Raw genomic sequence first — 23,854 nt, forward strand, 5'->3', positions numbered from 1 at the left:
GTATATTATTAGGCCCAGAAATCTTGTCCTAATTCAACTTTCTCAATCATCTACTGAGTAAATTACTATTTCAAACTCCAAGTGGTTCTTCAAGAGCTGAAAGGGTGGTATTCCTCTGACCAGGGTAATTTTATCCAATGTGGTGCCTTTGAGAATCCTGGCATAAAAATTAACACATTTTTCTTATTTTTTTTTCTTTTGTGCCCTAAATTAGACAGGAAGAAAAAGGTTCAAAAGTAATTGTTTTTTCTTAATTAAACACTACTTATTTAAAGCATTTTTTTTTCAAGGCTGTGTAGAATTTTAAAAGCCATCCAGAAGTCTTACTTCGCTTAACAAAAACAGCAAGCAGAAATTCATAAAAGTGCAAAACTACAAGAAGAATCTGTGAACAGATTCTACAATTGCAAAAGAAACAATTTAACTATTTTTAGGCTCAAAAGAGAAGCTTATGCTATTTTTCTGTGTAGTTGCATATAATTTCATTAAAGTGTATAATAACATCAAAGTAATTAATTCATTGTTAAGATTTGAAGGCACTGAAGTTTGGGAATAATTAAAAACATATATGCAATATTTTGCTGAGTAATGAATATGTCAAGAAATATGAATTTTACTAGACCTATTTATTAAAGTGTATACATCAAAGATCCTGAAAGCTAACCACTTCTCTGCATTTCCAAGTATCCATAAGAACGACTCATAGGATATGACAATAAATGAATATAAAACTTCAAATACAACTTTAAAAACATAATGAATTTAGGAGCGCCTTAGTGGCTCAGTCGGTTAAGTGTCCAATTTCGGCTCAGGTCATGTTCTCACAGTTCGTGGGTTCGAGCCCTGCATCAGGCTCTGTGCTGACAGCTAACTCAGAGCCTGGAGCCTGTTTCGGATTCTGTATCTCCCTCTCTCCCTGACCCTCCCCTGTTCACGCTCTCTCTCTCTGTCTCTCTCTCTCTCAGAAATAAATAAAACATTAAAAATTTTAAAAAAACATAATAAATTTAAAAACTTAAAATTATAGTTTATATATATAAATATATATACATGAAAAAATTACAAGAAGAAATTTGGAGAAAACTTGTTTTATATATTAATATAGATCCAAGTCAACATTGGTCCTTTGTATTTCTTCTTTGGAAAAAGGTCTATTTAGTTCACCTGACCAATTTAATATTTTGTTATTGTTATTGAGTTGCATGAGCTCCTTATATAGTCTAGATATTAACCTTTTATTGGATAAATGATTTACACATATTTTCTCCCATTCAGTCGGTTCCTTTTCATTTTGTTGGTGGTTTCATTTGCTGTGCAGAAGTTTTTTACGTTGGTTTAGTCCAATTTGTTTATTTTTGCTTATCATACCTTTACTTTTGGTGTCAAACAGAAAAAAATCATTGAAGAGACCAATATCCAACAGCTTACTCCCAAAGTTTTTTTTTTCCCCAGGAGTTTTATGTTTCAGGCCTTACTTTCAAGTTTTTAGTGCATTTTGAGCTGATTTTTGTATATGGTATAAGATAGGGGTCTAGTCTGATACTTCTGCATGTGGCTGTCCAATGATGCCAACAAAATGTATTGAGGAGACTATCACTTCCCCACTGTAAATTCTTGGCTCCTTTGTTGCAAATTAGCTGAGCATGTATGCATGGGTTTATTTGGGGGCTCTCAATTCAATTCCATCGATCTATGTGTCTGTTTTCATGCCAATGCCATAGTTTTTTTTATTGCTACCGTTCTGTAACACAGTGAGGAATCAGGAAGTATGAGGTCTCCAGCTTTGTTTCCCTTTCTCAAGATGGCTTTGGCAATTCAAAGTCTTTTGCCATTCCATATGAATTTTAGAATGAGTTTGTCCTACTTCTGTGAAAAATTCCATTGGAATTTTTATAAGGATTGCAATGAACCTATAGATTCCTTTAGATAATATGGATATTTTAACAATAATTAATTCTTCCAATCCATCAACAAGGGATATCTCTCCATTTATTTGTGTCTTCTTTAATTAATTAATGATTTCTACTCTCCAGTGTATAGATTTTTTACCTCCTTGTTTTAATTTATTCCTAGATTTCTTATTTTTTGATTCAATTGTAATTGAGATTGTTTTCTTAATATCTCTTTCAGATAGTTGTTGTTAGTGTATAGAAACACCTGATTTTTGTATGTTGCTTTTGTATCTTGCATCTTTACTGAATTCATTTACTAGTTCTAGTAGTTTTCTGATGGAGTCTTTAAGGTTTTCTATATATACTATCATGGTGCCTGCAAATAGAGACACTTTTACTTCTTCCTTTCAGATTTAAATAGCTTTTATTTCTTTTTCTTACCTAACTGGTATGGCTAGGACTTCCAGTAATATGTTGAATAGAAGCAGCAAAAGTGGGCATCTTTATCTTGTTCCTGATCTTAGAAAAAAGCTTTCAGTTTTTCACCAAGAAGTATGATGTTACATGTGGATTTGTTACATATGGCTTTACTATGTTGAGGTACATTCCCTCTATATTCAGTTTGTTGAGTATTTATGCATATATAGTAAGATATGTATGTATTTTAATGAATTATTTTACAGAAAAGGTATAGCCATTCTCAGATTAAATAAGCAGCTAATAACTGGCAGAATGAGCAGTTTTGTGGGCCAACAGATTACATTTAAAGTCCAAGCTTTACCAGTAGCTAGCTATGTAACCTTGAGCAAATTACTTAGCTATTCTGAACCTTAAATTTCTATAGTCTACAAACTGAAGGAAATGAATTATAAATAATGTACAAACACTGGGAGACTGGCTGTGAAAGCCTCCATCACCTGAGATTCTGGAAAAATCCACACTCAGTAAGTTTTAACATTCCCATCAGGTTTCAAATCCACATGGGTAGGGTTCTCACATTTCAGACGGTTTCAAACACACTTAACAAAATGACTTTTTCTACTTAAAAATTCCTACATTTAAGCTGAAAGTCAATGTACATGACTTGCCCAAGGCCACAGAGGTAGTTTTTAACAATGCTAAAACAGAACAAATACTTGTAACTCCCATCTCCATGGCTTTTTAGGGAAAGCATAGGTGACAATACATCGTGGTGGTTAACCTATTACATTCTTAAATAAGAACTATGAAACTTGAAGTCAGGGAGCCCTGAAAATATGCACTGTTTTTCTCCAACCAGAAAATGTCTTGGGATCTATATGTATCCTTCAAAATGAAGAATTGTTTAATGGCTACTAAAGCTAGAGGAAGAAATAGAAGCTGTACTTTGAAGGGAGAAAAAAGTCATACATCCTTCAAAGAGCAAAAGAAAAATGCCTGTAGGAATGTCTCGTTCTAACAAGTGACTACTATATGGCTTGAGAGCTTTGTTCTTCTACTTGGAGATACTGAAAATAGCCTCCTCTGTAAGACTAAAAACACTTTAATATAGTTTATTTTATATATAGGAGAGTGTAGAGGAAGTTGACAAAGATTGGGATAGGAAGATAACTAAGAATCTTTCAAACAAAGAAAATCCTACATCATATCAGTTTTAGCATTTAGCATAGTTTTAACATATTATCACTCTCTATCTGATAGATTCTATATCATACAATGTCTGAATGCAAAGAGAAAAGTCTGGAACTTTTAAGTAATAAAGACTAAAAAAGGAAAAAAAAAAACTTTTCTCCCTATCAGCATATGCCAGCTTTAGGATTCTCAAGGTTTTATATTCTGAGATCATGTCCTAGTACTTCATTCTCTAGTACTTCCCTCTAGCTCTCTGCTGGACCTGGCCATCAATCTAAGTAAGCAGGCCTTCTGAAAAGAAATCAATCTTTTGACACCTGGTTATTTTTAGAAACTTTAACAAATGCTTGAATAGTCAATGACTTGAGGAATAAGGTAGCTGGGTGTAATTAGCAACTTTGCTTATTCCCTATATTTTCAGTTCTGCATTTTTAATTCTCCTCTTGTTAATTTGAACTTTTGATTAAATGACTTTCTGGCAGCTAATGAATGCATCTACCTAGCCACTGATAACTTCAAATGACTGCCTTGAATATTTACTGATGGTTAAATATTTTAAACCTCTACCAACATTATCTTGTACCCATTTAAGAACTCACTGAGGTAGGTTTTTTTTTTAAACCTCTCTTTCATTGTATTCTGGAAGCTAATTACAGGTAAAATTCACTTGCTCTCCTCATTTTGAGGCAGAACTCCCTGGAGGGAGGTGCCGTGTCCTGTGGAAGGTTGCTAACAAGAGCTTGGTGCAGAGTACTGTGTGAAGTAGAGACAGAAAGAATGAAGAACTGGCTACTCTATTCATGACTCTGCTCTCTCCTCCATCTTCTTTAATTAATTTCCTTGGCATTTCTCAGGGAAAACAGTGGCATAATGCCCCTGAAGTCTCCTGTTCTCCCTCCCACCACTTTATCTTAAAAATAAAAGTTTATTTTGAAACTCATTTCTAATGAATTTTATAATCAGTCTTTCTGCAACACAATTTTATTTTTTTTTATTTTTTTAGAGTTTATTTTCAAGAACACAATTTTAAATGGTGCCTGTAGGGGAGTCAAAAGAAACTTTGAAGCTAGAATTTTCTATTTTTCTTTGCTACTCTACTTTGAAGCAGAATGGGGCTAATACCCAAAGTACCACATTCGAAATACACAACATTCATTCAGGAGTAGAAGAGAAGATGTCCTTTCAACGAGTTAACTGTGAGAATTTATTGTCTTTATCCCATGAGACACTGTAAAATCAAGACATCGATAATACTTTGTATAGAATTTAAAACTTCCATCCTGCTTTACAATATACTGTTTCAGCTAATCCTCACAATTTCTCTGGAAAGTGGGTAAATGTATTTCAGAAATTTTCAACCTTGGCACTATTGAAATTTGAGGCCAGGTGATTGTTGAGGCAGCTGTCCTGTATATCGTAGGAGTTTAGTATCATCTCTGGTCTCTACCCACTAGTCATAGTAGCATCAACATCATATACAGTTGTGACTGTTAAAACTATCTCCAGATACTGCCAAATGTCCCCCAAGTTTGGGGATGAATGATGACAAAATCACTCCCAGCTGGGAATCAATGATGTATCTATAAATCTACTTTTGTGGGGCCTGCCATTAGAAACATCTAAGCAACTTACCCATATTTGTGAAGACTTTCATTCCTTTCTTTAATTAACCTCCCAAACCTTCAGCACATCTTTGATTCTACCTCAAACATATCCTATAATCTATCCATCCATCTCCACCTTTATTACCAGGAAAAACTGCCAACAAACTGCCTTGTGCTTGAGTTAGTGCCATAATTTCCTATCTAGGATCCCTACTACCTCTCTTCTCTATTGAATCCATTCTCCAAACACTGCATGAGTGTTACTGATCAAATAATACCACTCTGCAATTTGAAACCTCCGAAACCATATAAAAATATAAAATCCAAACCACTCATCTTGCTTATCTCCCTGGCATCTCACCCTCACCCAGCACACTGGTCATAGAGATCTCCTTCACATTCTTAAAATAGACAACTTCATTGTTGCCTTATAATCTCTGGGCAAACTGCTCCCCTGACCTTCATAGTCAGTTTCTTCAGATCTCAGCTAAATTAAATACTAATCTAAAACTGCAACTTATAAATTTCCTATTTTAATTCCCTATATACCATTTATTTGATGTCTGTCCTGCTATGTTATTTATCTTCAGTACTTTCCATAGAATGCAAACTCCAGGGTATCAGGAATATCTTGTCTATAGCTTGAGTGTTTGCTCACCACTATATTCCTAGCATTTTGAATAACCTGTCACATAGCAGATACTCAATTACTGCATGTTGAATAAAAGAATCACTTAATGACTAATACGTTGCAGAGTCAAAACCAGAAACCAGATGATTCTTTCCATTATACTATTAAAAAACAGTGATTTCAAAGCTATCAATTCTTATAATAGAAATATGGTAGTGACAGGGGAGGATAGAAAAAGAGTAAGGTAGAGTCTCTGCAGGGAGAAGTTTACATCCATGGGAAAGTCATGCCATGTGTGCATGTACGCACACACGTGTGCACACATACACACACAGGCTTTTTAAAAAGCACATGTGAGAAATGCTAAAACACTGGTATGGACATGAAATAGTGGAAAGGAAGGGAGGAAGGGACGGGGGAAGGAAGGAAGGAAGGAAGGAAGGAAGGAAGGAAGGAAGGAAGGAAGGAAGGAAGGAAGGGTGAGTGAGTGAACAAACAGGGTGGGATCACAGAAGTCTGCATTTAGGAAGGTAGTTTAAGGTGCATCTTGAAAAAGTGTAGGTCAATACATATTTTAGCAAACTGCAGCCTGTTAACACTTTGGCCTTTAGGAGGTCTGGATTAATAATGCCAAGTGAGAGGAAACTACCAGCTAGACTATGAGCTAATTACATTGCCTTTAGGTTTGCTGTAAGTATTCTGACATTTCTTGGCCATGGGCTGTAGGACCCAGAAAGATGCTCCTTTCTTGTCTGAGTGAAATGGTGATTCAGCTTCCCCAGCCATTTCTTTGTGTGCCTGCACAGAACAAAAACTGTCATCTGTGCTGAATGTTGCCAATGTGGCCCTCGGCTGGGATATTGGAACAGCTACTGAATGAGAGGAGAACATAAAACTAGTATCTTTTGTGATCAGCATAATTTAAGAACTTGGAATCTGTGACAATAATGACTAAAATGATAAGAGCTGGTTTTCAAATAAAGTGTAATGGGAAGCCTGAAAAAGAAATAGCTCTGAAAATGAAACTGAAAATGAAGCAAATTAAGTCTCAAGTACATTTATGCAAGTCCCTGATGATTGTGGGGTGTGGAGGAAGGAGGAAGACTATTTTATTTTTTTTACTATATACTCTCTTTTTCTTCTTGACTGAATGCATGCAAAATGAGAGTCTGAAGTTATTTATAAATTTAGATATTTGAAATAAAAACTAGGGAGGGGGGTTAATCAGAACAAGCATTTTGTGATTCTGCTATAACATATTGCTGTATGATTTTACAAATCTAAGTTAAATTGTTGTGGGGTTAGTAAATAGTAAAAATCATCACAATACAAGTACTTTCATATCCTCCATGTACTGATGACTAAAACACAGCATACCAAACTGAAAACTGGCACTAGTTTGAATTCTAAGTGTTCATACATTACAAATAAATCATTTAAAGGCATTATTTTGTTTTGCTGTGATCTCAGGAGATATATCTATTTCAATAAGAATAAAATTGAAAGCAACCAAGTTAATATGAAAATTCTAAAAATTTCCAAAGCTAAAAAGAGCATTATTAAGAAGACAAATACATCTTCCACCTTGTACGACAGTATTACAGATCTGCAGTTTAGTACGAATTTGTCACTAATCAAGAACTCCATGTGGTGAAACCAAAATGTCTGCCACACTGTTACCTCAAGAGAATTCATACATTATTGAAGAAATCCTCTGTTTTAAAAACTATGTACCTATCAACTTGTATCTCTTCACAAGACCAAAAGACTTTATTTAGGATAGCTTTAAAAGGCAAGAACATAGGCACCTCTGCGTGACTCAGTTGGTTAAGTGTCCGACTTTGGCTCAGGTCATGATCTCACCATCCATGAGTTTAAGCCCTGCGTCAGGCTCTGTGTTGACAGCACAGAGCCTGGAGCCTGCTTTGGATTCTGTGTCTCCCTCTCTCTCTGTCCCTTCTCCACTCATGCTCTCTCCTGTAAAAATAAATTTAAAAAATTAAAATATTAATAAAAATAAAAGACCAGAACATTTAAGCCCGAAACGCTGGAGTTCAAATACAGATTTGACCATTAATGAAATATACTAACAAGAGACACTGACAAAACCTCTAAGCCTCAGACTTCTCAGATATAAGATGAGGAAAGTAATTTCAACCCTGCAATATTATTGTGAGGATTACTGGAAATATAGTACATTATGGCACTGAATCAGCAGCCCTGGCACATTATATGCATTCAATAAATGTTAAATGTAGAATAATTCAGATGTATTCTATCCTGGTTGTTCTTTTATTTAAAAAAAATAATCCATCAAGCAAATCAAGAAAGATGAAAAGGGAACAGTATTTTGAATATAAAAATGAACCATCATCCTTCATGACATAACACAGGATGAACCCAGATAAAGAGGGCATCCAGGAAAATCTACAAAAAACATTAGAGGCCTAGTAGCCAGTTTGAAGAAGGAAGAATTAGAGAAGTGATGCTAAGTTGTGAAAATTTATGAAAAGTTGGTACAACTTCAGGAAAGCGTGTGCTTCAATCTACTAATGGAAGAGGTCCAGCGACAAGTATCTTTCATACGTCAGTAATGGATCACTGCACAAAGCATAGAGAAGACGCCATATTCAACTAAGCCAAGAGCTTCACATAAAGATCAGCTGTCTGTATCCTTTCAGGCCTGGCACATGGTAAGCACTAATAATTGCTGAATGATAAATGAATGATACCAACACAAAATCATGGAAGAGAAATCAGAGATTAAGTGACTGAGTTGGTGCTCAATACATACTTTCTATATATTGAAAAAATAAATGGGGGCACCTGGGTGGCTTAGTCGGTTAAGCGTCCAACTTTCACTCAGNAAAAGAAACGAAGGTTCCTTTGAGTCTACCAAAAAACTAATGAATAAAAAGACAAATACATTCTCAAAATATCCTGTCAATGAACAAAGTCAAAATCCATGATAGAAACTAGGATTTATGGTAGGGATTGCAGGAAAGCAAGGATATCCTACTGGCCATCTTAAAAAACACTCTGGAACCATTTTTGTTCTCTCCACCCTGAGCCCTTCAGACTCATAGCAAGGTACTTGAAAAACACCAAAGAGGTGTTAATTCCAGCCTGTTCCCTTTACAGGAGAACATACAGATGATATAAGTCTGTAAATTACTATCTTTAGAAGCTGGATCAGATACAGATACTATTGATTACAGGACCTGTTTCCTTATTCCCATACCATCTGTAGATTTTTGGGGTAAGTTTTCACTCAAAAGAGGATCAAACAAACATAAAGCCTAACAATATATTAGGGAATACTAAAACCATTACCAACAATTCACTGAGAAAGTTGACTTATTTTCTTCCCTGGCAATTAAAATTGAACATGTCTCTAAGCATACCACTTTATCTCCAAAAATAAGTCAGTCCATAAGGAGCTCGTGGACACTTCAAGCCAAACTAGCTGACTGTCACTACAGTATTGAAATACTGGAAAACTGCCCACCCTCATTTGTGAAGGCAACTCTCCACAGGTTGGACAAGCCATGTGATCCTCAGGGTGACACCTGTCTGTGAAGGGTTTATCTGATATTATGGATCCAGAATGGTGTTAAACATTTAAAAAGTGTCACTTACTTCCTATCCTACACAAGCAACTAATGTTTAAAAACAGATGTTAATTTTGTAAATATTTTTTTAATATTTTAATAATCATTTTAAATATTTTTCTTGTAACCTGTGATATTATATATGACACCAGAATAACAGTTATTTCCATATGTCATTATATGATAATAAAACTTTTATTTTCTGTATGTTAAGTCAAATTCTGGAAAAATCATATTTTTTTCAAATTATAATGCATATACTATAATGCTGGTAGTGTCATGAGTGAAAGGGATGATGCTCAAGCAAATATAAAGAAAGCCTGTTCAACATTACTTAAAACATATACTCCTCATGTTCTCTATGACTTGTTTCCAGTGGTAATCTTTAAATTGTCTCAGTTAGCAATCTGCACTCATTGTTTTACCATATGTCTTTTGATCCATTAAAAGCACCAATGGCACTAGAGTTAATAGAATAGAATCTCCTCCTTTTCTGACTCCTAATTTAATGATAAATTTAGATCTGACTATAAAAGCACATACATATTCTAGAAAGAAGAAAGGAATTAAATTTGATAACTACTTCCTTGAGTATTCATCTCAAACTGAACTAAAAACGTGTAGAAAACTACCACGCCTTGATTCTCGAGCTGAACTACAAGTTTAACTTCTTTTAAAAATAATTTTTACAGAGGTGCTTAGTTGGCTCAGTTGGTAGAGCATGCAACTCTTGATCTTGGGGTCATGAGTTCAAGCCCCATGTTAAGGGTAAAGATCACTTAACACACAAATTATTTTTAAAATACTTTTTATATATCGCTCTTTTAGTATCAAAAAATCTCAAACTTAATATGAGAGAGCTTGTGTAGGGCACACAATTGTTTACTCAATGGTCATTATCCTTTTCTTAATTGGAAAATGAGCCTGGGTTTTGTTTGGGTTTAATGGTTTCTCCTCAAACCTGAGGATGTGATGCTGGGATCAACCATATTAGTCTATTCCAGGAATCAGCAAAGCAAAGCAGACCATCTGTTGTATAAATAAAGTTTTATTGAGACAAAGCATGCCATTCCATTGCATATATATCTGATTGCTTCTGTGTGCTCTGATTGCACACTGGCAATTGAGTAACTGCAGCAAAGTCTATATTGTCTACAAAGCCTAAAGTGTTCCTTATCTGGCCTTTACAGAAAACATTTGTCACCCTCTAGCATAAACCAATTCTGACCATCTCATTTATCAGTGACTGGTTTGAATAAATGGATATGACACAATCCTAACCAATAAGATATATGGAAAAGCATATAAAGAACTTCTAGAAAGACCATCCTTGCTGATCAAGAGGAACACACATAAAGAAATATCCCTCTTTTTCTTTTCAATATAGGTCTGCATATACTAAATAAAATATGGACAATATGTTTTTGTTTGTTTCTTTGCTTACTTAATGGGAGAAAAATCCCATATGTTGAAGATATCTGAGTGTAAATAACATGGTCCCCTGATGAAGTCACTGAATCACCAAATTAATCAACATTGGAGGCTGTCTAATTGAGAGCTTCTTTTTAGGTAAAATAATAAAGATGCTCATTTTTAAGCTTAGTTGGTTAGGGCTCACTTTTACTTGCAGCCAAACCATCCTAATAATCATATCCCTATATCCTGAAACTGGAATGCCATAGAAAGAAATGACTGGCTGGAAAAAAAAATAAGGGAACAGAAGTGAGTGGGCTAAGGAAGCACCTCCTCTTAAAAGACTTTATTTTTATAATCCAAGATTTGAAGGGTGTTGGAAGATCCAAATCGCTTTCTACCAAATGTAGTAAGAATTCTGTATTTATTATATGTTTTAAAATCCTACTCTAAGCAATTAGGGCTACTTGCAAATAATCCATGATTGCAAACAGTCACTATTACAGATACATATTTTAGAGAGAATGAGAGCATCAGCAAGGGAGAAGGAGGAGAGAAGGGGAAGAGAAAGAGACAGACAGAGAGAGAAACATAAGTAGGCTCCATGTTCAGCACGGACCCTGATGTGGGGCTTGATCCCATGACCCTGGGATTATGACCGAAGCCAAAATCAAGAGTCAGACACTCAACCAACTGAGCCACACAAGCACCCCATATAGCTATATATTTTGTAAACAAAATGACAGATTATTTCACAGATAACTAGAGAAGGAAGAGATGACTAAATTTACATTTATTTTAAAAGTTTTTTTATCAATGTATGTAGTATGACTTAAGTCAAGGCATTTAAAATGCCATTCATTCAACAGATATTTACTAAGCACCCATATGTGCTAAGCAAATGAGATATAGCAAAATACATCAACAACAAAAGATCCTTGCTGTTAAGGAGTTTATAGTGGGGGCAATGACATGACCATCCATAAGATAAATAAGCAATATAAATAGTATCACAGAAAGTACCATAACATGCTAACAAGGACTAAAATTATTGTAGGGAATTTGGGGGAAGGAGAGGTATCACTATTAAATAAGAGGGTCCACATGATTTCAATGATACATAATTTGAGTAAATACTTAAAGGAATTAAAGGGGTAAATAAAAGAGCAAGTCCATCAGAGACTTCAAAGAGTACAAAGTTAAAACACAGGTCCATGCCTGGCATGTTCAAGGTCCTTGTGGTTGGACCAGAGCAACTGAAGGAGTAGTAAAAGAAGAAATTACATGGTCACATCATGTAAAAATCTTTAGGTCATTCTAAGGACTTCAGCTTATACTCAGAGTGAAAGGCTTTAAGCAGAGACATGTCAGGATTTGACAGATAATTTAAATACATCACACTTGGTGAAACTAGCAGTGATTGGGAAGCGGGTAAGCATAAAAGTAGAAGAAATTATTAAAAGATTTTATAGTAGTCTAGGAGAGACATGAAGGTAGCTCGGACCAGGGAGATGAAAGTGAAGGTGGTAAAAAATGGTATTCATTTCTGAGTGTTGCATGTATATATTTCTATCTCAAAAATCTTTTTTATCTTGCAGTAATTTCAACCATACTGAAAGTTGCAAGAAAAGTAAAGTACACCCCTAAACGCTTTACCTATATTCACCTACTAAATTAGTTTCTGAGGGCTGCTGTAACAAAGTACCACAAACTGGGTGGCTTAAAATAATAGATATTTATTGTTTCACAGTTTGGGAAGATAGAAGTCTGAAATCAAGGTGTCAGCACTCTCTCTCTCTCTCTCTCTCTCTCTTTCTCTCTCTCTCTCAAACCTGTAGTGGAATCCTTCCTGCTCTCTTTCTAGTTTCTGGTGGTTCATGGGCAAGATTTGCAGTTCTTTGGTTTGCAGATGCATAATTCCAAATACCGCCTCTGGGTTTACATGGCATTCTCACGGGGTGTCTCTGTCTTCACATGGCCTGCTTCTTAAAAGTACTCCACTCATTAGATTAGAGGCCCATCCTACTCCAGTGTGCCTCATCTTAATAATTACATATGCAATGGCCCCTTTTCCAAATAAAGTCACATTCTGAGGTCCTAAACGTTAGGACTTCAATGCATCTCTTCTTGGTAGACAAATTCAACCCATAACACCGATTTATAACATTTTGTTCTATTTGTTTTCATTATACATAACCATATTACTTTTCTCTGAACATCTGAGACAGGTATCATGGCCTTATACCTATATTAATTCATTTTTCCTTAAAAAGGGATATGTCCTTTTATACTCACAGTATTGTTACTATCTTCACTAAAGTGAATATGTATATAGAACTTTTATCTAATCTACTAGTTTTATTTCATTTTTGTTAATTTACCTAGTAATATGCCTTTTAACATTGTATTTCTTAACACTTCAAGAACCAGGCTATCATCTACTTAGTCACCATGTATCTTTACTATCTTTTAATCTGAAAAAGTTCCCCAGACTTTATTTTTCTTTTATGATATTGATAGTTTTGAACAATAAAGTTGATAGGTCATTTTTATAGTCCTTTATATCACCTTAACATTACCTTTCTAAAGTTTATACTCCTTTAAACTTAGAAGGCTGTCTTTATATAGGGGAGTCTTGAAGCATTGGGACCAGTTAGGGCCAGATCATTCTATAATTCACACTTCCAGAGATGCTAGGATTCATGGAGAAGTGGAATTCTCCACATAGAAAGAAATCCTGCAGTGAACAGACAATAGATTAGGGAGTGTAGCTTGAAATCTAAGTATTTGGAGGGGGATGGAGAACTACAGAAAAAGTTTTGTTGCAGGAGAAAATGGCCAAATAAAAGAGCAGTCAACTGTGGTAAGTGCTCACTGCAGAAGCAAAAAAGATTTAGATATCCTCCCACGGCTGGTACAAAAGAATTAGAGGAAAATGAAGAAATCAAAGCAAGTACATTGTGCAGTGTGTGATTTCAGCAGTTTGTCATGTTAAAAATGAAGCTGTAAGTATTTAAATTCTGTTATATGCCTGGATCACATGGCAAAACACCATCACCACCACCAAATTATTTTCTCTTGTTACTTATTTGTATAAATATTGGCCAGCCAACGTGTTTTTGGTGAAAAGTTACTAAGGAGAAGAGAAAAATCAGTAGGTCTTTCGAAGAGAAAGGAGTCACAATTGTAATTCAAAAGAAACCCCCACATGTTGCTTTAAGTAACTCCAACTGTTCTCCTAAAGGACTTAATTATCCAAGAGATGGCCTAGGCCACTCCCCCAATCAAAAGGTGTTTGTTTACGCCAGATGGAACCTGGGCTTAGAATAAGGGAATTGCTCATATGAATTTGCAAGAAAAAATTTAAAACACTGAAGGGGGTAGAGAGAGGTCTTTGGAGAGAGGGAAAAACCAAGTGNACAATGCTTACTGATTTTTTTGTATATAAAAATATATTTATTTTGGGTAACATAAATGGGACATGGAAATTGAGTTCTATGTGTAGGTTAGTGTTCCTCAAAAAACAACCACATTACTCTGGAAGCCTCCTCTAAAATAGAGGAGATTCTTGCAGAGTAAAAGGCTAGGGATTATTAAAAATTCCTGGGAAAACTCCAGATATTCAAGGCTATTGAACTGGTAAAGTTAAACCTATAAACTACAAGGAATAAAGATTAACCCAGATAATTCCTGGATATATGTGGAATATATAGAGGATTTTACTAAGGGATGTGTGTGTGTGTGTGTGTGTGTGTGTGTGTGTGTGTGTGTAACAGGCTGAGCAGGACAAATGTCAGAGTGGAGCGTAGGGCTTCCAGACAAAGATCACACATGAACTCACAGAGGACTCCAAGGTAGAATCTGAAACACTGATTCTGTGACCTTGAATTGGACTACTAAGAAAGTATAAGATACCAGCAGGACACCAGAGTACCATCTTCATCTTCCCACTGGAAGTGATGCTGGTCCAAGACTTTGTGTTAGAACTGTTTTGGAGAGCAGTGCCAAGCCTCTATAAATCTCTGATTTAGGGTAAAAGCTTACCTCTCATCTCTTTAAGTCTAAGATTCTACCCCCCTCATCTGCAGAGAACTATAGACTATATAGTCAACATTTACCTGAGTGTCACTTACAGAGAGTTATTCATTATTTGCGTTTTGCCAAGAAGGAACATGTGAAGATATTTTTATCCACTTTAAAAAATGAATTTTTATCCTCTTTAAAGAACAGAAGGAACAGAGAGCTCCACCAATTCAAAGGAGAAAGATGTATTTTTAATGAATAATGAAGATTCCCAGCTGGCCTAGACAGAAAAGAGTGAAAAAATGGATCCCAGCCCCTCCATCTTTTCCTGCTTTTCAGGGACAATGTAGAGTTAAGAAGACAATGGATTCACATGACTCCTCAATGTCAGGATCTCATTTCCCACATATATCCACTGCCTCCATGAACCCAACTTATTGATTTACCTGATATCCTACAACACCAGCCCTCCTTACTCTAACATCACCACATAACACTTTAAATCAATCTGACATGCTTCTCATTCTCTTAAATATCATCCCAGAGAGATTTTTTATAGAGTTTCTCAGGGGATTTCCTTCTTCCATTCCATTATTTCTGGGCATGACAGAAGTCTACACCTTGCACAAATTCCACACCTTTCATGTCAGCCTAGTGGTGGTTATCTGCATAGGACTTGTCCCATCCCACTTTCTCACACTGTGCTCTACTCCAAGAGTAATATCTACCCATCCATCACAGAGCTCTCTCTGGGTATACCCTAAATGTGGAAGCCAATAACTTCCTCCTCTTCAGCTTAGATATCAATAACCATTTGGAGATACACAGTAATAATGTATTTGCATATTTGGGGGGGGGAATAAAGGAGGTCCATTTCTAAAACAACTCAAGCAAGATGTTTTAGAAGGCTATGTGATGAGAATAATACTCCAGGACCCATAATTCTTCGAGAGCAGTTGAAGGGAAACAAGAGCAGATGCACAGAAACAGCCTCTCCAAAATCCTAGGAACTTGGGTGATAATTTGCAGCATAAATGGAACCAGCTCTTCCAGGATCTCTTGGTAAGACACAGGGAGGCTTTTTTTGGCTGTAGTCCTGGTCTGTAGAAACTGTTCTTCAGGAGAATTTCCCTTTGTCTTGTTCACTATAAAATCTATCACCACCCGGGGCGCCTGGGTGGCTCAGTTGGTTATGCGTCCGACTTCGGCTCAGGTCATGATCTCACGATTTATGGGTTTGAGCCCTGCGTCAGGCTCTGTGCTGACAGCCAGCTTGGAGCCTGGAGCCTGCTTCAGATTCTGTATCTCCCTCTCTCTCTGACCCTCCCCTGCTCACGCTGTCTCTATCTCTCAGAAATAAATAAAACATTTATAAAAATTTTTTTAAAAAATCTATCACCACCCAAAGCCTAATGCAGTCTCAAGAATCCCAACTGCTTTCTTAGCTGAGGCCTCTGGCCCTAATCTAGGCCCATATCCAGTGCCTGTCTGGAATTCAGCCTCAATTACTGCTCTTATGTGTGGCATGGATTTAGCCCCAGGCCCACTTTCAAGCCTCTCTCTAAATCAGATCAAGGCCTGTAGATCCCTCCCTAAAAAACAGAAACAGGAGTGGCCTCTCACCCCAAATGAAATTCTATACCTGAAATGGCATTTGTGGTAGAAACAGCTATACAATTTGTAGGCTTAACTTACTCTCTGAGGTCCAAAGATCTCAGAAAGCCTTTACTCCTCCAGCTCTCAATGTCCCATAGGACAGCATGAACTTCCAAGCCTACAGGCTAGTCCTTCCTGAAGGACTTGTTCTAAGCAAGGAAAAATGGAAGAAGCAACTTTTGTGTCACCTTCAAAACAGATACACAGAGTAAGAGAGAAATCAGTCCACACCATAGAAAAGACTGTGACACTAATGAAGCCTAAATGTAGTTACCAAAAATGTCTCAAGCCTGACGGGCCAATAAGGACTCTCATAGCCCTCTGTTTTGAAGGGTAAAGTGATCTCAAGAAAACTGAACTGAGGCACCCAGGAAGATTTTACTTAGAATACATAGATAATTCCCACTAAGAAATGACCTAAGGAGGGGTCTAGGCCATAACTTGGAAAGGGGGCCAAAAGATAAGCTACCAAAGGCTGAGAAAGCTATCCAATAAAGACTCACTCTCAGAAGCAGATGCTAAAAAGGATTTTAAGATGCTAAACAAAGGATTTTATGAGTCACTCATGGAATTATCCAGTGCCCCTAGGAAGATCTCCACCAGCAGTATCCTGAAAACACCTAGAACTTATACCTGGGGCAAGAAGGAAAGACTGATCAATGAGGGTATGATCCATGAGAGTGAGCATCCTTCCAGAATTATTGGCCATTCTACAATGCCGCCTCCTAAAAAGTCGAATTCCCTCTTGAAAATCAGAAACCTGGTACCCTCAGTAAGTCAGAATTATCTTGGGAGTCTTCCTTGATCCTTGCTAGAAGAAAGGCTTGGTGCTACAAGCCTAATTCATTTGCTTTCATGAATGGCAAAAGTGGACCCTACTTCTCAAGATCCTTTAATTCACAAAATTATGGTATTAGATGTAAAGGTCTCAATCTGGCCTTGTACCACACAACCTTTTCCTACTCAGTCACCCATGTTTCAAGGGCAGACATACTCAATAGCTGAGTTGGGGAATACAGGTAATTTTTAAATATCTGGAACATCTTCTCGTGTGTGAGCACTTTCATATTTGTGGGATGTGGTCCCACTTTCATATTTGCAATGATCTTACACAAACTCATCAGGCTAGGGGAGACGACAAATACATTTCCAACCGTCACACTCTGCAACAAAGAGAAAACCTGGCAGAGTAGAACTTGTCTGGAAGCTGATAGGGTATCCCAGAGATGACTATCGGTTTATCAACAGCAGACTGTGAACCTAGGGATAAGAATAGGAACTGTGCCTCAGAAAATTCCTACTGTCACATAGCCATGCCTAAGACAGTGAAGATTAGACATTAAGTTGGAAGTGCTTTGAAGGGCCAATAGTTCCAAGAAGATAGTACAGTTAATCACTACAGAGTCTATAGTGCCAAAAAAGAAAGAAAAGAAGAGTGAAAGAGATACATTCTGAGAGCCACACAGCTCAGAAGTCCCCAATACAAACTGGGAACCTAAGTAATCTAAGGATTCTAATAACTGAAGAATACCCATAGACCATTATTGTTGGTAGCCCAAAATATAGAGAAAATGTGCTTTAAACACCATCTTTCTTCTCTGTTCAAGTTTAAAACAGAGCAAAGCCTCAGAGCCAGGCTCATAATTCAGTCATCAAAGTACCCCCTGACTCAGTTTGGCTGCTACTGGCTCAAAGCCCTACCCCCAAAGCATGCACATCACCTTCCTAGGTTTTATATAACTATATGGAGTGGAGGGCAAGTACCCTGGGGTAGCAGGAGCATGGATCTTCTAAGTTTCAGACCCTAAGGTCAATCTAGAATATTAATATACACTCAAATGAAAAAAAATAGTACAGGGGCACCTGGGTGGCTCAGTCGGTTAAGCGTCCGACTTTGGCTCAGGTCAGATCTCACAGATCGTGGGTTCGAGCCCCACATCAGGCTCTGTGCTGACAGCTCAGAGCCTGGAGCCTGTTTCAGATTCTGTGTCTCCCTCTCTCTCTGCCCCTCCCCCACTCATGCTCGCTCGCTCGCTCTCTCTTTCTCTCTCTGAAAAAATAAACTATAAAAATATTTTATAAAAAAAAGAAAATAGAATAGTACACTGGCAGTCCCAAACAAGTAGAGAATCCAGAGAAAGTACAGATTTGGGGGCCTTCCACACCAGAAAGAAAGAGCCACTCTGCAAAAAGAGAGGAACAACAGAGACCTGCTGAGTGAGATATCACAGTACCTTCCCCAAAAGGGTACAGGCTCCTCAAAAAACAATTCAAAGAAAGGAAGAGTCATTTGTCTCAGTGGGTTCATCCAAGAAAAGGGAAAAAGTCAGCAATGTTCCCAGCAGAATGCCAAGTTAGTATCAGCCTCTGAGCAGAGCTCAGGCTCTGTTTAAAACAGAGTTGGCTTTTGGGTAGTATGGACACTGAAGGCCTGGAGCACACATCAATCATGGGCTAGATCCAGGAGAAGAGACTGCATCTAAGGCATATACTTCAGGCAAGAGAGCACAGACAACACATCAAAGAACTCCAGGCTCAGGCAGAGCCCACAACTGAACAATCCTGTAATTACAGACCTTCCTCCTCCCTTAACCAAAGCAAAGTGACAACTGCCACATTCCACAACCTTTAAGCACATTCTAAGGGCCTGGATTTTTTGAGCAGGATCAGGCAGTTCAGAAACAGGGATTGACGTCCTAAAAAAATGAAAAGTCAACCTTGCTTAAGGATCCTCTTTCCATGCCTCCCAAGAAATCTGTGTCCCCATTCTAGCCCCACTAGCTGCTATCCAAAATGGAAGATACCACACTTCTTCCTGCTTCTGTTCTGGGCTCTGTCTTTTGAGAATATCATTTCAAGTATCCTTGAAAAGTCCTCCTCCATTTTCCCCTGTGATAGAAATAGCTTTTTGTGAAAATTTTCAGTCCATGTGGACAAAATGTATTTCAACTGCTTGTTCCCTTAAGAGGATGGTCTCAGTTTCTCCTTCCAAAAATCTTCTCCCCAATTATACTGGTTTCTTTTAATGAGAGAGTAGTGTCTTTACTACATTTATAGTCCAGGTTTATATAATCTCAGTAGCTTGGGCTGATTCAGTGAGCATCATTCTTAAATAGGACATTCCATCCAAAATTTTAGTTGCATAGTCATTATTTCCAGTTATATACAGTCCAGATATCAAAGAGATACTCTCCTTCTGAGTGGGAAAAATTTAATTTAGACTCAAAATTGATAAGAACACAAATAGTTAAAGACTAATAAACCAGACTATCATCTTTCACCCAATGGAGAACAGATCTCTATAAACTGCTAATTCACTTACAGAGACTGCCAAATGGTCAGACCATAAAACAAAATTCCCAATCATTCTTGCCACTAATGAAGAATAACCTATCAGGCCAAAAATAAACCCCAGACAAACAAACATACACCATGGAATTAGTATAGAACAAAATTAAAATGAAAGAAACTAAGTCAACAAAAGTCTGTTTCTTTGGATTCACTTCTAGGAGTCAAGAAAAGACATGAGTAGATGCAAATTTCCTATATTTTCCTATATTCCTCTATTTCTTGGTGACAAAATTTACCTGGCTCTGACAACAGAATCCACTGGATATCTCAGTTGAAGATGTCCAAAGCTCATAAAATATAATGAATTTTAGGAAGTTAAAAATCACAATTTTCATACAGCTCTAAGGCTGACAAAGTAGAAAGTAGAAAGTAGATCCAAAGATTTCCTGAAAGATGGAATGTGTAATATGAGTTACTAAACTCACTTCTTCAGAATATGTGAATCAGAGCTAAAATATTATCTCCCAACCATATGTATATAGCTTTTTTTATCCAGCATTTTTATAGTTGGCTTTTCAGTATTTGTGAACACCAAAAGCAAGTTCAGTATAATTCAAAACAAAGAAGAAAGCACCTGCTGTTAGGAACAGTCATTTTAAGTTGAACAAAATTATTCAGAAGGGAAAAAAAGAAAAATACATGCTGGGTTAGTGGCTTTATCTTTAAAGTGCCAGTTCTCAACCAAGACAAAAACAAACTTATGGGGAAATTTTGCTTGGAAAATAGCTCCCAAATCACCAATAATTGGATTATAGGAAGACATATTTGGTTCTACTAATGTTATAATGAGTTACATATTCAATAGCCTTTTGGCTGATTGACCCATAATTTTAAACACCAATTCAGAGAATTCATAATATATACAATGAAGTGCATATTCAGTAGCTTTATTGGCTGGCTACCCAATAAATTTAAACACTAATTCAGATAGTTCATAATGCATATAGATGGTAGATATTACATACTGGCTGTTCATTAATAAAAACTTGGGATCTCCTATGCAGTCATAAAGGTATACACAAGATACAACTAATGTTGGATCTCCACACTTTATTAAAGATGATTAACAACTTAATATCGCCTCTGTTTAATGTTATTTTGAATTTATTTATAGTGTTGCCTTTGAGTAAATAACAACCAATAGAGAGGTAGGTGGGTAAGGCAGGTAGGGAGGTAGGTAAGTAAGTAGGTAGGTAGGTAGGTAGGTATATAGATAGGGGGGTAGGTAGATGAAGAGACAGATGAAGCTAAGTAAAGAAAAAGAAAAGTACAGTTGATGAAATTGATTTTCCAGTTACAAACAGCTACCACTCACTGCATCCTACCACAGGCACCGGCTAGGGCAGTGCACTTGCTGAGATTCCAGCCTCAGCAGCAGTGTCCCAAATATGCTGGAGCATTAAGTGTAAACATAGTGGAACATCATGTAATTGATGATAAAATTACACTTTGCTAGAACCTATTGGTTCTCTCTTATTGTTTTCTCAAGAACCTGTTCATTGTTCGAATGGATTTGCTGTGGTTACTGTAAATGCCTAGAGGCATTTAATACCTATTCTTGCAGAGAAACGAGCAATGACCTACAGAACACCAAATAAAATTGGTTGATATTACTTGCTTATGTAATGTTCTATTTTGTATATGGAAATATAGCTACCAAATCACCAAAACTGGTGCTATTGTTATCTTCCCTGAAAATTTATGTTTGATTGGCCCACATCTGTTCACTCAACCTGCGGTCAACAGGACGAGTTTGGGGTTTTCTTGGATAGTCCAGTTAGAAGAACAATATGGTAGTTAAAAACAGAATGATAATTACTAATCCATGAGTGATTAAAGGCAACTTTAGCTTTTCTATCATTAATTTTAAGCCAATCAGCCACTGTATTTGAAACTTAATAATTTACAAAGACGGCAAAGTTATAAAAGGAAATAACACTGAAGTAATAATCAGTAGACTGGGAACCCCATTCTAAGTATAAAATGCCAAGAGACGTTTGATTTCATCTCCTTGGTTTTTAATTTTTTTTCCTCAAAAATAAACCAACTATTTTGCAGGTGGAGTTTTAGGATGTTTGACACTTTCTGTTGAATATGAATTGTCGAATTTCACACAATTGTCGAATTGTCGAATCCCTTTATGCATGACTTAGTAGTGACATCCCATCACATTTTACTCCCCATGTAATATATGGATTAGCTAATAGTTTGTAAACATTCTGGGGTTTCTAAACCCCTGGGATGGCCAAGTTTGTTTTCTATTACTATTTAAAACATTATGCACCAATTCATGAGTGCCATTTTCAGCATGCAATCTATTTTTTTGAATAATGCATCAAAAACAATGAAAAAGCAATTTATAACATAGTTTTGACAATTTGCCAAATAAAACTTTTGTGAAGGTCATGCTGGAGTCATTACAGCCCATGGATTTTCAGGTTCACTTTAAGCAGAACCATTTTGTGTTGCAGATAAGACATGTTTCACCGATAAACTGAAAACAAACAATTTTCCCATGTAGTTGCCCTCAATAAAATGTTAACACAATGAGTCCAGCCTAATCATGAGCAGTAACCAGATGGCTAGGCAATATTTGACACATGACTTATCTGTCAATGCTTATAGCCACATACTCAATTCACTCTGGGTTTGACCTTGATTGTCTTACAGACTCTGTCAATCACAATGGCATGTGATTCTTCAATCCAAGGTAAATTTCCTCTACAACTACAATCAGATGGTTGCTAAGGCATTGCTGTCAGTCACTGAGTTATCCCCAAAGGTAGGCTTTCTATAACTGTGTGTGATAGTCAACAAACTTTCAGTTAAAATGCCATCAAAAGACAATTTATGCTGTATTTGAGATAAGTTTGCAGGCCTAGCTATCAGGAGAGTCCAATTCAAGAGAGTGAATTGGGAACTTAATTCAATGGATAAGAAGGTCAAGAGTAACCCTAACAATCAAATTATAAAAACTCCTTTCTAATCAAGCCTGTTACACAATATTTAGGGAAGCCGGGGTCATTCAAAATCCTCTTGCTAGGACTAGCAAATAAGCAAGTGGACCCAAAATATGTGTTTCATATTTAAAAAGCAGGAGACAAAATTTGTTGTCAAAGAGAGCTAAGCTTGGATCATAGCTCACTATTCACTATACAACTTTGATAAGGTGAAACTTTCTGAGCCTCATTTTTCTCCTCTGCAGTGTAAGGATACACAACTTTTTGGTCTATATGAGGATTAAGTTAAGTAATAAATATAAATTTACTCAGCATCACATATGAGCTAATAAAACACTTCATAAATGTTGATTTTGTTCCTATCCTTCTAGCAAACTTTTTAATATAAAAAGTAGGGGTTTATTTAGGCTAAGCATATTTTTTACCAGATTATGAATACAAACTAACAGAAAACTTATGAACCAGAAAGCAAACTATACATTATGACTCCTATTTCTATCATATAGACATGATCAATATAATCAATATACCAACACAATTCAATAGCCACAAGCTATATATGCCTATTGAGCAACAGAAATGTAGATAAATTGAGGCAGGGGGCTTAAAACGATAATAAACATTTATTAATTCACATAATTTGGGGGTCAGAAATTTGGGAGCAGCTTAGCTGGGTGGTTCTGGAGGCTGCAGTCAAGATGTCATCCAGAGAGGCACCTGACTTAGACGAGGATCTGCCTCCAAGATGATTCACTCACATGACCAGCAACTTGATGCTGGCTTTGGTGATATGTCTTAGCTCTTTGTCATGTGAACATTTCCAGGAGGCTGCCTGGGCATCCTTAAGGCTCCACATGGCCTCTGGCTTCCTCTAGAGCAAGTGATCCAAGAAAGAGCAATGCAAAAGCTACTGTGTTTTTAATGACCTAGTCATGGAAGTCATACTCTGTCATTTAAAAAATGTGACTAATCTGAACTGAAATGTGCTGTAAAATGCACATCAGATTTCAAAGACTTGCCACAAAAATGTAACAATTCATTAATAATTTTTACACTGAAGATCTTTCGGTTAATGATTGTTTTAAATAAAATATATGACTAA

The 23,854-nt window shown here is 36.6% G+C and overlaps 1 protein-coding gene across 6 annotated transcripts in view; it reads right to left on the reverse strand.

Moving 5' to 3' along the window:
• CNTN4 (contactin 4) overlaps positions 1-23,854 on the reverse strand; it is a 902,287-nt gene that overhangs the window by 796,131 nt on the left and 82,302 nt on the right. Inside the window, exon 1 of one of the 6 annotated variants that reach the window (XM_077772908.1) lies at positions 7,547-7,565. The exons of the other annotated variants lie outside the window; for them this stretch is intronic. The gene's annotated coding sequence lies outside the window, so the exon portion shown is untranslated. Of the gene's footprint in view, positions 1-7,546; positions 7,566-23,854 lie in introns of those variants that run through there. 6 annotated transcript variants of the gene reach the window in all.

Source organism: Crocuta crocuta, unplaced genomic scaffold, assembly GCF_008692635.1.
Source record: "Crocuta crocuta isolate KB4526 unplaced genomic scaffold, BGI_CrCroc_1.0 scaffold489, whole genome shotgun sequence".
NCBI classification, from domain to species: Eukaryota; Metazoa; Chordata; class Mammalia; order Carnivora; family Hyaenidae; genus Crocuta; species Crocuta crocuta.